Source organism: Bos javanicus, chromosome 6, assembly GCF_032452875.1.
Source record: "Bos javanicus breed banteng chromosome 6, ARS-OSU_banteng_1.0, whole genome shotgun sequence".
NCBI classification, from domain to species: domain Eukaryota; kingdom Metazoa; phylum Chordata; class Mammalia; order Artiodactyla; family Bovidae; genus Bos; species Bos javanicus.
In genome coordinates this window covers 28,530,141-28,544,108 of record NC_083873.1, presented here as the reverse complement: position 1 = coordinate 28,544,108, position 13,968 = coordinate 28,530,141, and positions in this window count along the sequence as shown.

Here is a 13,968-nt window from a genome sequence, read left to right as displayed (position 1 = left end):
AATTCACTCTCAATTCAGTTCAGTCACTCAGTCATGTCTGGCTCTTTGCAACCCCATGGACTGAAGCACACCAGGCTTCCCTGTCCATCACCAACTTCCAGAGCTTACTCAAACTCATGTCCATTGAGTTGGTGATGCCATCCAAACATCTCATTCTCTGTTGTCCCCTTCTCCTCCTAGCTTCAGTCTTTCCAAGCATCAGGGTCTTTTCCAATGAGTCAGTTCTTTGCTTCAGGTGGTGATGCAAAGAACATGATCCAATTTGGAAGTACTCTGTTGTTCCATGTATAGGAGTTTCAGCTTTAGCATCAGTCCTTCCAATGAATATTTGGGACTGATTTCCTTTAGGATGGACTAATTGGATCTCCTTGCAGTCCAAGGGACTCTCAAGAGTTTTCTACAATAACACAGTTCAAAAGCATCAATTCTTTTTTTGATGCTCAGCTTTCTTTATAGTCCAACTCTCACATCCATACATGACTACTGCAAAAACAATAGCTTTAACTAGACAGATCTTTGTTGGCAAAGTAATGACTTTGCTTTTTAATATGCTGTCTAGGTTGGTCATAACTTTTCTTCCAAGGAGCAAGTGTCTTTTAATTTCATGGCAGTGATTTTGGAGTCCAAAAAAATAAAGTTGCTCACTGTTTCCATTGTTTCCCCTTCTATTTGCCATGAAGTGATGGGACCAAATACCATGATCTTAGTTTTTTGAATGTTGAGTTTTAAGCCAACTTTTTCACTCTCCTCTTTCACTTTCATCAACAGACTCTTTAGAACTTCTTTGCTTTCTGCCATAAGGGTGGTGTCATCTGCAGATCTGAGGTTATTGATATTTTTCCCGGGAATCTTGTTCCAGCTTGTACATTATCCAACCCAGAATTTCTCATGATGTACCCTGCATATAAGTTAAATAAGCAGGGTGATGATATACATCCTTGATGTATTCCTTTCCCAAATTGGAATTCTGTTATTCCATGTCGAGTTCTAACTGTTGCTTTTTGACCTGCATACAGGTTTCTCAGGAGGCAGGTATTCCCATCTCTTTAAGAATTTTCCTCAGTTTGTTGTGATCCACACAGTCAAAGATTTTGGCATAGTCAATAAAGCAGAAGTAGATGTTTTTCTGGAACTCTCTTGCTTTTTGATAATCCAGTGGATGTTGGCAATTTTATCTCTGGTTCCTCCGCCTTCTCTAAAACCAGCTTGAACATCTGGAAGTTCACAGTTCACGTACTGTTGAAGCCTGGCTTGGAGAATTTTGAACATTACTTTACTAACGTGTAAAATGAGTGCAATTGTGCAGCAGTTTGAGCATTCTTTGGTATTGCTTTTCTTTGGGATTGGAATGAAAACTGACCTTTAGCTTTGTTTGTAGTGATGCTTTCTAAGGCCCACTTGATTTCACACTCCAGGATGTCTGGCTCTAGGTGAGTGATCACACCTTTGTGGTTATCTGGGTCTTTAAGATCTTTTTAATATAGCTATTCTGTGTCAGTATTTATTTATTTGTACATTTCTGTTACCATTAAAGAAATGAAGATATTGAAGTGAAGATATTTAAATATATGTCCTTGATACATTTGCTCAGTTTTTCTCTTAAGATAAATTCCTAATAGAATTTGTGTGTTAAAGATGTGTGTGATAAAGATGTGTATCTTTCAGACTAGAAAAAGAATTGCAGTAAACTTTTCAAAAACATTATTTTATCTTTAAATCTGGAAAATAATACTTAGAAAAGCTCAATCATGTAACTAAATCTTTATTTGGAATTTTGTCTCATAGAAAATTAAATTGATGATATCACAATTATCAATTAATGAGAAGTAGCAAGTGTTTATTCATCTATTCAGCACTGTATTATATATTGTAGATATTATAAGAAACTAGGTGTGAAACTTGGTTTCCTCAGGGCTTCTTAACATTCTTAAAATAAGTGCTATTTTTAATGTGGACAATATCTGTCAGTATTGATCATATTAAAATGAAAACTAAGAAGCTTTAAATTATATATTAATTCATTTAAAACATCATTAATAATCTCATTGCAATTTAATATGAATTTAAAAATTAAAAGTAAAATACTTCTATAAAACAAAAAGCAAGTAACATTAAGAGTGGCTTTACTTTATAATTATCCAATTCTCTTTAATGTCTTACTTAATAGAAGACATCTGTATTCTCATAACTGTTTCTTCATTCAATCTGTTGTGAAACATTTCTTTGGTGGAAAGATGTAAAGGAATCCAGTCTGTCATATTAAATAGTTGATAAAAAAGAAAAAGAACTTTTGCAGATTAATCATGGATAGTCTTTCTTATACACCAAACTCAATGTGTGGTAGTTTCTTAAATGTAAATTGTGATTTGAAATCTGAAATCTTCTAAAAGAAGTTGTCATATTCTGTTTTGTTAAATTTTATCATTTTATCTTCACTCTGAACAGATTTTTGAGTACCATGCATTGGTTCTTTGAGGAAGATAAGTTCATTGGGTTCTATGCATCTTCCAAATGTTTGCAGATTCCATTATTTAACAACAAAAAAATCATATTTCTTACTATCACACTAATCTCATCAGAAAAGTCTTTAGAATTGGGAGGCTGTCAAACTCATGTTGGTGAATACAGTGTTCCAAAATTATAATTTTTACTCCTAATTTCAAAATTTATCCTTGAAGAAAATGTACTGTCCAGTGTTTTTATTAAAATGATGAGCTCATTTTCAAGATATGTCTATTAAGTGTCCAAGTCTGGATGTCTATAGTTCATTAGTACTTTCAAATAAAAATTATATTCCATGTAAAGGTGGCCAGGTTAATTTGCAATGCAAATGACTGCACATGTGATTTTCCTCAAGACAATGATCGTATTTTGGTATGCAGCAGTGCTTTATGCTTACGTTCCATTTCGTCATACAGCATATTAAAAAGACAGTATTCAAGTAACTGAGATGTGGAAAGGATGTTAAGGGCAGTAAAAAAATAATCTTCTAGGGAACACCAGCTGGGAAGTTGTTACTGTAATCTGGGCAAAAGATAATGAGAGTCCCGAGAAGGAGAAAACAGCTTTGAGAAATATTCAACAGTTTAAATTATCAGAATTTGGGTGATTAGATGTGGGAGTGGGGGAGCGGGTCATGTCCCCATGAGAGGATGGTTCTTTCATTTCTGGCTTTGACAGCTGGGTGTATGGTCGTAACATTGAGATCGGGAACTCAGGAGGAGAAGCAGGTTTGTAAGGGGTAGAGGCAGGGGAGAGACTGAGTTTTCAGGGGAGGAAAAAGTTTTCCTCAATCCTCTTAGGGTCCCAAATTGGGTCTAAAAATTAAACTCATGAGGCCAGATTAAGAGGAGATTACAGGTTAATAGATTATGGGATATGGAAATCTTCACAAAGGTATAAAGACATAAAGAAACGGTCAGACCTTTGTTCTTTTATGCTGCTTGGATGAAGAGTGGACAGCTAAGGGGAACATGACTGGTTAAGAAGTATGAGATAAGTATAGTAAACTTGGAGGAATTCAATAAGACCTATTTATTAGGATTCTTCTTGGCATTCCTTTGTCTTCATAGATAGGGATGCTCTTTCCACCAGATATAGAGAGGGTCCCTATCACATGAGGAAATATATTATAGCCTGTTTCAAGGAAAGGTGCAGCAGGGAGCAGGCAAAGGTGAGGGAGTTCAGAGTGATGTTCCTGCTTCTGCTGCTTTCTCAGACTCCTTCAGCTTAAGAGTTGAATATGTTAAGGTGACATATTTTGTGTGTCCACATCAAATTCATTTTTAGTAAGATGTATTAATGTATTTGTAAGAGATCTTGGGGATAAATGGTGTAGACCTGATCAAGGAACAGAAGGGAGAGAGTGGGTCTCTATCTGCAGATGTGAAGAATACAAGTCCTCAGCATGAAAGCGGTCCTGCAGACAAGGGTGTGGAGCATGTGAGCAAGGAACTAGGAGAAAACCTGAGGAACACAGCATTTAAGCATGGAAGAGGAGCCCATCGGGGAGATTGGGGTGGAGGGATGGAGGGGGAGGGGATGTTGTCCCCTGTTCCAGGAGTCAGGAAGGGACCGGGCAGGGATCACCTATCTTATCAGCAGAGAAAACAAGAGGAACCTTGGCCAGAACAGGTTCCAGTAGAGAACTGGGCAGAAGCCAGATGAGGAAAAAGAATCTGAAGGAGAGTATTCAAATCATCTAGAAAGATGGTGGCTCCCTCCTTAAAGGGCCATTTCTATCTGTTACTGCAAGGTGATGTCTGTGTGTGCTCAGTCGCTTAGTCATGTCCGACTCTTTGCAATCCCATAGACTATAGCCCACCAGGATCTTCAGTCAACAGAATTTTCCAGGCAAGAGTACTGGAGCATGTTGCCATTTCCTACTCTAAGCAATCTTCCCAGCCCAAGGATTGAACCCCCATCTCCCGTGTTGGCATGTGGATTTTTTTTTTATCACTAATGCCACCTGGAATGCCCCCTGCAAGGTAATAGAGACCACCAAAGTGCAAGCCGTCTGTGGCTTGCATGATGCATGCTGAATAAGTGGAAAGCGGGTACCTGAGGCACAAACTGGCCAAGTTTCTGACTCGCATCGGGCTTTTCTTTCAGGTAAAGACCACAGGGAAGGCATTTGATTAGAAGTGGGCAAACACTGGAGTGCCACATGTGGCAAAATGGGAATATTTTGAAGTATAAAAAGAAACAGAAGTCTCAGAAAATCCAGATGCTGAGTTGATCTGTAAAAATGGTGATGGGAGACAATTCCATGACCACTGTTTACCATTTCAGTAGGACAGAAATAATAAGCTATGAAGAACACCTAGTCTAAGAACTACTGAATAAAAGAAAGAAAAAAACAAACAAACAAGCAAACGAAAAATAGGTGAGATGAGAAAAAAAATGGAAAAATTGAAGGCCAAGCTTCACACAGATGATGACCTAAAGTAGGTGGATCACAGCCACATATTCAGAGAATAAGGAATCATGAAAACAAAATTTTGCACTTAGAAATTATTTTATGCCAATCAAAAAAAAATAAAAAAAAAGAAATTATTTTATGCCAATCAGAATGTAGACTACAAAGCAGGAATTACTTTATGTTCAGCTTCTAGGATGACAGATCCTGAAAAGCTCCCATACTGTCTCCTTTGATAAAGTTGGTGAGTTTGGTGGACTTAACCCCAGAGAGAATTTGGACCTCATATGGGCATAAACACAAACTTGAATGCTTAGAGGTAATAACCTTTGGTTTTTCTCTTTTTCTTCTCTCTTCCTTCCCTTGCCTCTTCTGTTCTTTTTTTTTCGTATGTTTATTTTTGATCAAGATACCCAAATTTTCAACCAATTCTGAGAATCATAGCTTCTACTCAGTCAAGTTTATGCTCAGATTTTCAGACTTCAGGGGAAAGCAGGTTGCTATGAAATTCCATGTGGGAATGACTTCTCCCAATTCAGGTAACATGCTACTCTTCCCTTCTACCACAGTCTGTAGAATTCCCCCAAGCTGTCATCTGTCATATTGTAGGATAACTCTGGAGTTGAGAAACTCACTGTGCCTTCTGAAACCAATGCCCATTAGAACAGTTTTTTCATCATACTGCATCAAATTTTGACATTTTATTTCTTTAAAAACCTTTGTCCTAGAACAATATAGTATGGAGAAGAGAATTTCATATTCTTTACTGCAATCTTACAGATTCTTTGTTTCACTGAAAGTGTGAAGAACACATAACCTGGCCCACGTTAAGCAAACAATAATCCTCAAGACTATAGATATAAAATAATTAATAATTAATAAAATTATTACATCTTACTGCTTCAGCATCCTTAAATAAAATTAACTTTTTTTTTTTTTTTTTACCCCTGTGAGTATATGACACTGGAGAATATAATGGCTTAGACTGAGTATCTTGGTGCCGCTGCCTTGATTTAAGTTAAGGAATCAACTGCTTTTATCCATCATTGACTTTTATCATCAGTGCCAAGGTCAACACAGTGAAAAAGTCAAATAGCATCTTGGCATTATAGCTTTGATCTCATAGGCACTTGAAATGTCTCAGGTATTCCCAAGAATCTTTGAACCACACTTTGAAACTAATTCTGTAAGAAAAGAATCCCTTTAAAGAAATAATTAGGGAAAAACAACAGCTTTCATATTGTGAATATGTCAAATGCAACTTATTGCATCTTACCATTCTTCCTAAAGATCAATTTAAATTAATTCCTCTAAGTAAATGGTTTACTTAAACACTGAAAGTTTTTATGATTCTTTGGAAGTACTCATATCACATTCAATATTAGATCACTAATAAATGCCTGTCATTTTTGATGCAAGCTCATGTTTAGTTCAACTATATGTGTACACGCTCTTTTTGTCTACCGTAACTGAATATGTAGATTCAATATTTGGAATAAGGATAGCTTATACCTCAGCTAATGGGAAATATAATCTTGCCTTGTTATATGATAACTTAATAATTGTTTATTGAAAATTGCACTCACCTTACTCTTAATACATGACACCAATTATTTAAGATGTATTCAGTCAGATTTCCCCAGTGTTTGCAGAATAATTAAGCAATTTCTGAAAGTGATGTTTATGTTTTCAGTTAAAATTTTAATATAACTTTCAAAGGTATCTAATTTAAGATTGGCTACTGGAAGATTCTGACACAGTTTATTATATAATTGGTATGTGGGAGTTGTGGGCAATATTATGGCGTGAGAATGGAGCACTGATGTCATAAGGAAGCGATAATGAAGCTGTATTAGACAGCTAATTCACCTATCTTGAAATGAAGTAACTAATCAAAATTAGATGCTTTTCATTCTCCACCATTCTGCCCAAACCCCGCAAAAACCCATACATAGTAGATAATATCCAGAGAGCTCACAAACACTATCCCTCAGTAAGGCTTTCCTTCCTATACTTTTTCTAATATTTCTGGTAAATGTCACTTCTCTTCTTTTTCAGTAACTGTGGCAAGTAGGCTACTTTGGTTGAAAACCAGAAATTCATCTATTCTATTTAACCTTAAGAAATTAATGGCATTGGGAAAACTGGTCACTACATGCAAAAAATCAAACTGGATGACTTTCTCCCGTATTCAAAAACAAACTCAAAATGGATTAAAGGTTTACATGTGAGACCTGAAACTATAAAACTCCTATAAGAAAATAGGGGCAGTATGTTCTTTGACATGGGTCTTAGTTGGATACATCTCCTCAGTTAAGGAAAACAAAAGCAAAATTAAACAAATGGGACCTAATTAAAAATTGTTGCACAGCAAAGGAAAGTATCAACAAAATTAAAAGACCACCTATTGAATGAAAAATGATATTTGCAAGCAACACATCTGATAAAGAGTTAATACCCAAAATACACAAAGAGCTGAAGCAACTCAAATCAGAAAAACAAGTAACTTGATAGAAAAAGTTGGCAGAGGAAAGAAATAAATGTTTTTTCAAAGAAGACATACAGGTGGCCAACAGGCATGCGAAAACATGCTCAACATCACTAACCATCAAGGAAATCAAGTCAAAACCAAAATGAGATATCACCTCACACCTGCTAGAATGGATATCATCTCACTTCAGTTCAGTTCATTTGCTCAGTCATGTCTGGCTCTTTGTGACCCCATGGACTGCAGCACACCAGGCTTCACTGTCCATCACCAACTCCCAGAGCTTATACAAACTCATGTAAATAGAGTTGGTGATGCCATCCAACCATCTCATCCTCTGTTGTCCCCTTCTTCTCCTGCCTTCAATCTTTCCCAGCATATCATCTAAAAGACCACAAATAACAAGTGCTGGCAAAGGATGTAGAGAAAAGAGACCACATGTACTAGTGTTGGGGATGTAAATTAGTATATGCCTATGAAAATAGTATGGAGTTTCTTCAAAATAATTAAGACTAAAACTACTATACAATCTAGCAATTCTACTTCTAGGTATTTATCAGAAGAAAACAGAAACACAAAATCAAAAAGATATATGCACACTTATGTTCATTGCAGGGCTTCTCTGGTAGCTCAGTGGTAAAGAATTTGCCTGCCAAAGCAGGAGACACTGGTTAGATCCCTGGGTTGGGAAGACCCCCTGTAGAAGAAACAGTAACCCACTCCAGTATTCTTGCCTAGAAAACCCCATGGACAGAGAAGCCTGATGGGTTACACAGTCCATGGGGTCACAAAGAGTCAGACATGACTTAGCAACTGAGCACAGCACAGTATATATACAGAGGATCCTGGTGGGCTACACTCCATGGGGTGGCAATGAGTCGGACACGACTAAGCAACTAACAATTTAACATCCGTGTATATATTAGGATGGAATCGTTCAGTTCAGTTGCTCAGTCGTGTCCAACTCTTTGTGACCCTGCAGACTGCAGCACCACCAAGCTTACCTGTCAATCACCATCTCCCAGAGCCTGCTCAGACATGTCCATCAGGTCAGTGGTGTCATCCAACCATCTCATCCTCTGTTGTCCCCTTCTCCTCCCACTTTCAATCTTTCCCAGCATTAAGGTATTTTCCAATGAGTGGGTTCTTCACATCAGGTGGCCAAACTATTGGAGTTTCAGCTTCAGCATCAGTCCTTCCAATGAATATTTGGGACTGATTTCCTTTAGGATGGACTGGTTGGATTTCCTTGCTATTCAAGGGACTCTCAAGAGCTTTCTCAAACACCAGACTTCAAAAGCATCAATTCTTAAGTGCTCAGCTTTCTTTATAGTCCAATTCTCACATCCATACATGACTACTGCAAAAACAATAGCTTTGAGTAGATGGACATTTGTTGGCAAAGTAATGTCTCTGCTTTTTAATATGTTGTCTATGTTGGTCAGCTTTTCTTCTAAGGATCAAGCGTCTTTTAATTTCATGGCTATACTCACCATCTGCAGTGATTTTGAAGCCAAAAAAACTTAAAGTCTCTCAGTGTTTTCACTGTTTTCTCATCTATTTGCTATGAAGTGATGGGACTGGATGCCATGATCTTAGTTTTCTGAATGCTGAGTTTTAAGTCAACTTTTTCACTCTCTTCTTTCACTTTCCTCAAGAGGCTCTTTAGTTCTTCTTTGCTTTCTGCCATAAGGGTGGTGTCATCTGCATATCTGAAGTTATTGGTATTTCTCCTGGTAATCCTGATTCCAGCTTGTGCTTCATCCAGCCCAGCATTTCACATGATGTACTCTGCATATAAGTTAAATAAGCAGGGTGATAATATACAGCCTTGATGCATTACTTTCCTGATCTGGAACCAGTCTGTTGTTCCATATCCAGTTCTAACTGTTATTTCTCGACCTGTATGCAGATTTCTCAGGAGGCAGGTCATGTGGTCTGGTATTCCTATCTCTTAAAGAATTTTCCACAGTTTGTTGTGATCCACACAGGCAAAGGCTTTGACGTAGTCAATAAAGCAAAAGTAGATGTTTTTCTGGAACAGTAGCAATATAAAGGAATGAAATCTTAAAGTTTGTGATAACATGAATCGGCCTAGAGGGTATTATGTTAAGTGAAATAAGTTAGAGAAAGATAAATAATATATGATTTCACTTATATGTGGAATCTAAAAGACAAACAAACAAAAACCCTCAAACATAACAAAACAGGAACAGAGTCATAGAGACAGAGAACAAACAGGTGGTTGCCTGAGGGAAGGTGCTTAGGGGGATGAGAGAAATAGGTGAGGGAGATTTAGAGGTATACACTTTTAGTTGTATAAGAAAAGTGAATCATGAATAGAAAATGTATAGTGTGGGAAATATAGTCAATAATGATGTAATATCTTTGGCAACATAGTATTTATTGTGGTGATCATTTCAGAATGTATGGAAATACTGAATCATATTGTGCACCAGGAATTACCATAGTTTTGTAGGTCAACTATACTTCAAAACCAAACAGATCAACAAACAAACTCATAGAAAATGAGATCAGATTTGTGGCTTTCAGAGGAGGGGGTTTGGTGGAAGGGGAATTGGATGAAGGCATCAAAATGTACAAACATGCAGTTATAAGATAAATAAATACCAGAAACTTAATGTACAGCATGATAAATATAATTAGCACTGTTGTGTGCTACATTTGAAAGTTGCTAAAACAGTATATCCTAAGAATTTTCAAAATAAGGAGGTATTTTTGCCCTTTTCTTTTCAATCTATATGAGATGATGGACTTTCACTAAATGTATTGTAATGATCACTGTATTATGTAAGTCAAATCACTATGCTGTACACCTTAAACTTATGCAGTGAAAGTGAAAGTCACTCAGTCATGTCCAATTCTTTGCGACCCCATGGATTTAGTTCAAGCAGTGCTGCTGCTGCTGCTGCTAAGTCGTTTTAGTCGTGTCCGACTCTGTGCGACCCCATAGACAGCAGCCACCAGGCTCCACCATCCCTGGGATTCTCCAGGCAAGGACACTGGAGTGGGTTGCCATTTCCTTCTCCAGTGCATGCAGTATTGTATGTCAACTACATCAATAAAACTGAGTGCAAAGATAACGAATTTTTTGGAGAGATGTTTGTTAAAATAGTAGAAGTTAAATCTATTCTGAGGCTTACAAAATGTAAATTACTTCTTTTATCAAAATTCAGGTGATTTAAAATTCTATTCCTAATAAAAAACATAGAAGATTATTACAATTGTATTAATGGTTATCTGATCTGCACCCATCATGGTAACCTATTCTTGGAGCAATCTGCATTGTTATTTCTTTTCCATAAATACTGCTATAAGACGCATTTTAAAAAACATCTGACAAAACAACAAGTTAATGGCTGAACAGGTTGTCATTTCAACTACTGACAGAACTTTGTGATTCTGGCATGATGAAGCATCCCACCATTTACAAGCTAGTCATTATCTCATGCTCTAAATAAAGATACAGAGTTCAGTTTAATAAGCATTAATTGACTATGTTCCTTGCCCAAGATACAGTGCCAGGAACTGAGGGTACATAACTCTTGGTACAAAGGAGCTCTGAATTTTGTTAGAAAGAGAGTTGTATAAAGCAAACTCTAATGCTAGGGAGTCTGTGATAAATACTATAAAATAAATTTAAGGATGTTTAATAGGAAAGAATTATCTTTGACTGGGAAGAAGGGCTGATGAGTTCACAGAAAAGTTGCACCTCAAATAAAGACTGCATTTTGACAGCTGAGAATGGTGTGGTAAAAGTCTCCAACACCTGGTCATGTGGTTATATTCTGAAAATATACAGCAATCTGGATATAGCCAGCAGGTGGTGCACAAAGGTTCTAGGGAAGGTGGGGTGAAGGACTCAATGACAAAGAAAAGGGAGGAGTGCATTCAAGTGAATTCTGAAACTTCTTTTGTGAAAACTTCTGTTTCTTCTCCTTTGTCTTTTTTGCTGGAATTCTCAACTGCAATTCTCAATGTACAATTAAGTGGCACATTATTTTGCCACTAAAGATCCAACTAGTCAAAGCTATGGTTTTTCCAGTAGTCATGTATGGATGTGCTGCTGCTGCTGCTGCTTCCCCGTCCCTGGGATTCTCCAGGCAAGAACACTGGAGTGGGTTGCCATTTCCTTCTCCAATGCATGAAAGTGAAAAGTGAAAGTGAAGTCGCTCAGTCGTGTCTGACTCTTTGCGACCCCATGGACTGCAGCCCACCAGTCTCCTACGTCCACAGGATTCTCCAGGCAAGAGTACTGGAGTGGGGTACCATCACCTTCTCTGGTATGGATGTGAAAGTTGGACTATAAAGAAAGCTGAGCGCCAAAGAATTGATGCTTTTGAAGTGTAGTGTTGGAGAAGACTCTTGGGAATCCCTTGGACTGCAAGGGGATCCAACCAGTCCATTCTGAAGGAGATCAGTCCCAAATATTCATTGAAAGGACTGATGCTGACGCTGAAACTCCAATATTTTGGCCACCTGATGCAAAGAACTGACTCATTGGAAAAGACCCTGACGGTGAAATAGATTGAAGGCATGAGGAGAAGGGGATGACAGGTCATGAGATGGTTGGATGGCATCACTGACTCCATGGACATGAGTTTGAACAAGTTCTGGGAGTTAGTGATGGACAGGGAAGCCAGGCGTGCTGCAGCCCATGGGGTGGCAGAGTTAGACATGACTGAGGGACTGAACTGACCTGAACTAACTCCCCACAGACCCAAAATAGATTCTGGAGAAAGAAAATTGATTGGTCCATTCATACTATCTTTCTTATTGAAAAGGAGTGAAGTCACCAGGTTGAATAGGGCTGAATATCTAGTTTATTCAACAAACCTTTGTTATTTAATGTGAGCCAAGAAGTGAGCTGAGTGCTAAGGGTATAATGGTGGAGAAAATAGAAATGATTCTCATTCATACAGAATGTACAATTCATTTGGGAAAATGGATGTTAAATAGCCATAGAAACATTTGATTAAAAACAGTTATAATGCTCTGAAGGAAAAAACTACGAGTATAATTAAGGTTATTTCAGATATCTCTGACTCACAAGTCAGGTTGGCATTTGCATTTCTCTCAATGATAGACATAGGTTTCTAGATTAAATGATTATTTGTGTACACAGTTTATATCTTTCACAATAGCAACATTCAAGAGAATGAATTCTGAAATAAGGATTTTCGTTAAGAATCTGGTTCAGCTAATTGTCACTTAGTTACTGTTATTTGATCCTGCTTTTCTATAGGGACAATAATTGCTACCTTATAAGATTGTAAAAATAAGAATATGCATATGTGAAGGTCTACAGATGAAATTTCGTACATTAACTAATAATAAAGACTATCAACACCACTATGGAATTTCAAACTAACCCAGGGTATCATTCAGATGTTAAGAGATGTGTCTCTTAACTTGTATCAGCTAAAAGATGGACAAGATAACATGCTTGACAATGTTAGTTTTTAAAGTTGGTTTTTAATTAAACACTATCTCTCTTATCTTATCCCCTATGGTTAAGAACTAATGGATAAACAGAAGAGTGTATCTCTTAAAGCCAGTTGTATTTCCAGAAGTGCTGTAATGGGGAACATGATTGGACTCTAAAGGCAAATAGGTTCCCAACCATTATCCGTAACCCGCACGCTCAGTCTAAACTTTGGGGTAGTTCATCTGAGAAAAAGTTTGTCTGCAAGGAGGCAAACACTACATAAACAGCAATAAGGGTAACCACCCTATATTATTTTTGATGTCTGATAGAAGGAGTCTAGTGAAAAAAAAAGTCTTTAAGACCTGCATCTTACAAGTTAGCCTGGCCTGACCAAGGTCTGCTTTCCAAGTGAAAGCAGGCACACAGCAGAAGGCATCTGCCTGTCCAGGGGTGATGCTGCTCTTAAAGGACAGAATGGCCCCGAGATGCTCGTGTTCAGTTCCTTCCTACAAGTCAGAAATGTCACCATGCTACACATCCCCTAGGAAACACGATGACAAGCAAACAGAGTCATCATAAACATCCATCAAATGCAGTAATAATGAGGGCAACCCAGACCAGAGGTACATGGAATTATGTGGGCAGAAAAGTGAATATGAAGGCGAATATCAAGAACAGATGGAATCAACTTTACACTTTAGCCTAAAAAGAATCATCACTGTATTATTCTAAAATGAGTTGCTCACCACCTTTGGCTAATGATACATATAATGATCCTCTCCAACCCATATAAAGGGCTTGCTTTTCCTTATCAAACATATTCACACCATATCCCATTTGACCTATAAGGTTATATCTATATGTAAAATCATTCCCAAGGACTATTGATAGATTCGTGTCATAAAATAAAATAAACTGAACATAGTTTTCTTAGTAAATAATCTTAGAAATAAATAGAATATAATTATGACAATTCTACAGTTATTACTTTAGCATTTTGAGCCCTTGACAACTAAGCAAAAGGAAACAGCTCTCAATGAGCTCTTGTTCAGTCGCTCAGTCATGTCTGACTCTGCAATCCCATGAACTGCAGCACCCCAGCTTCCTTGTCCT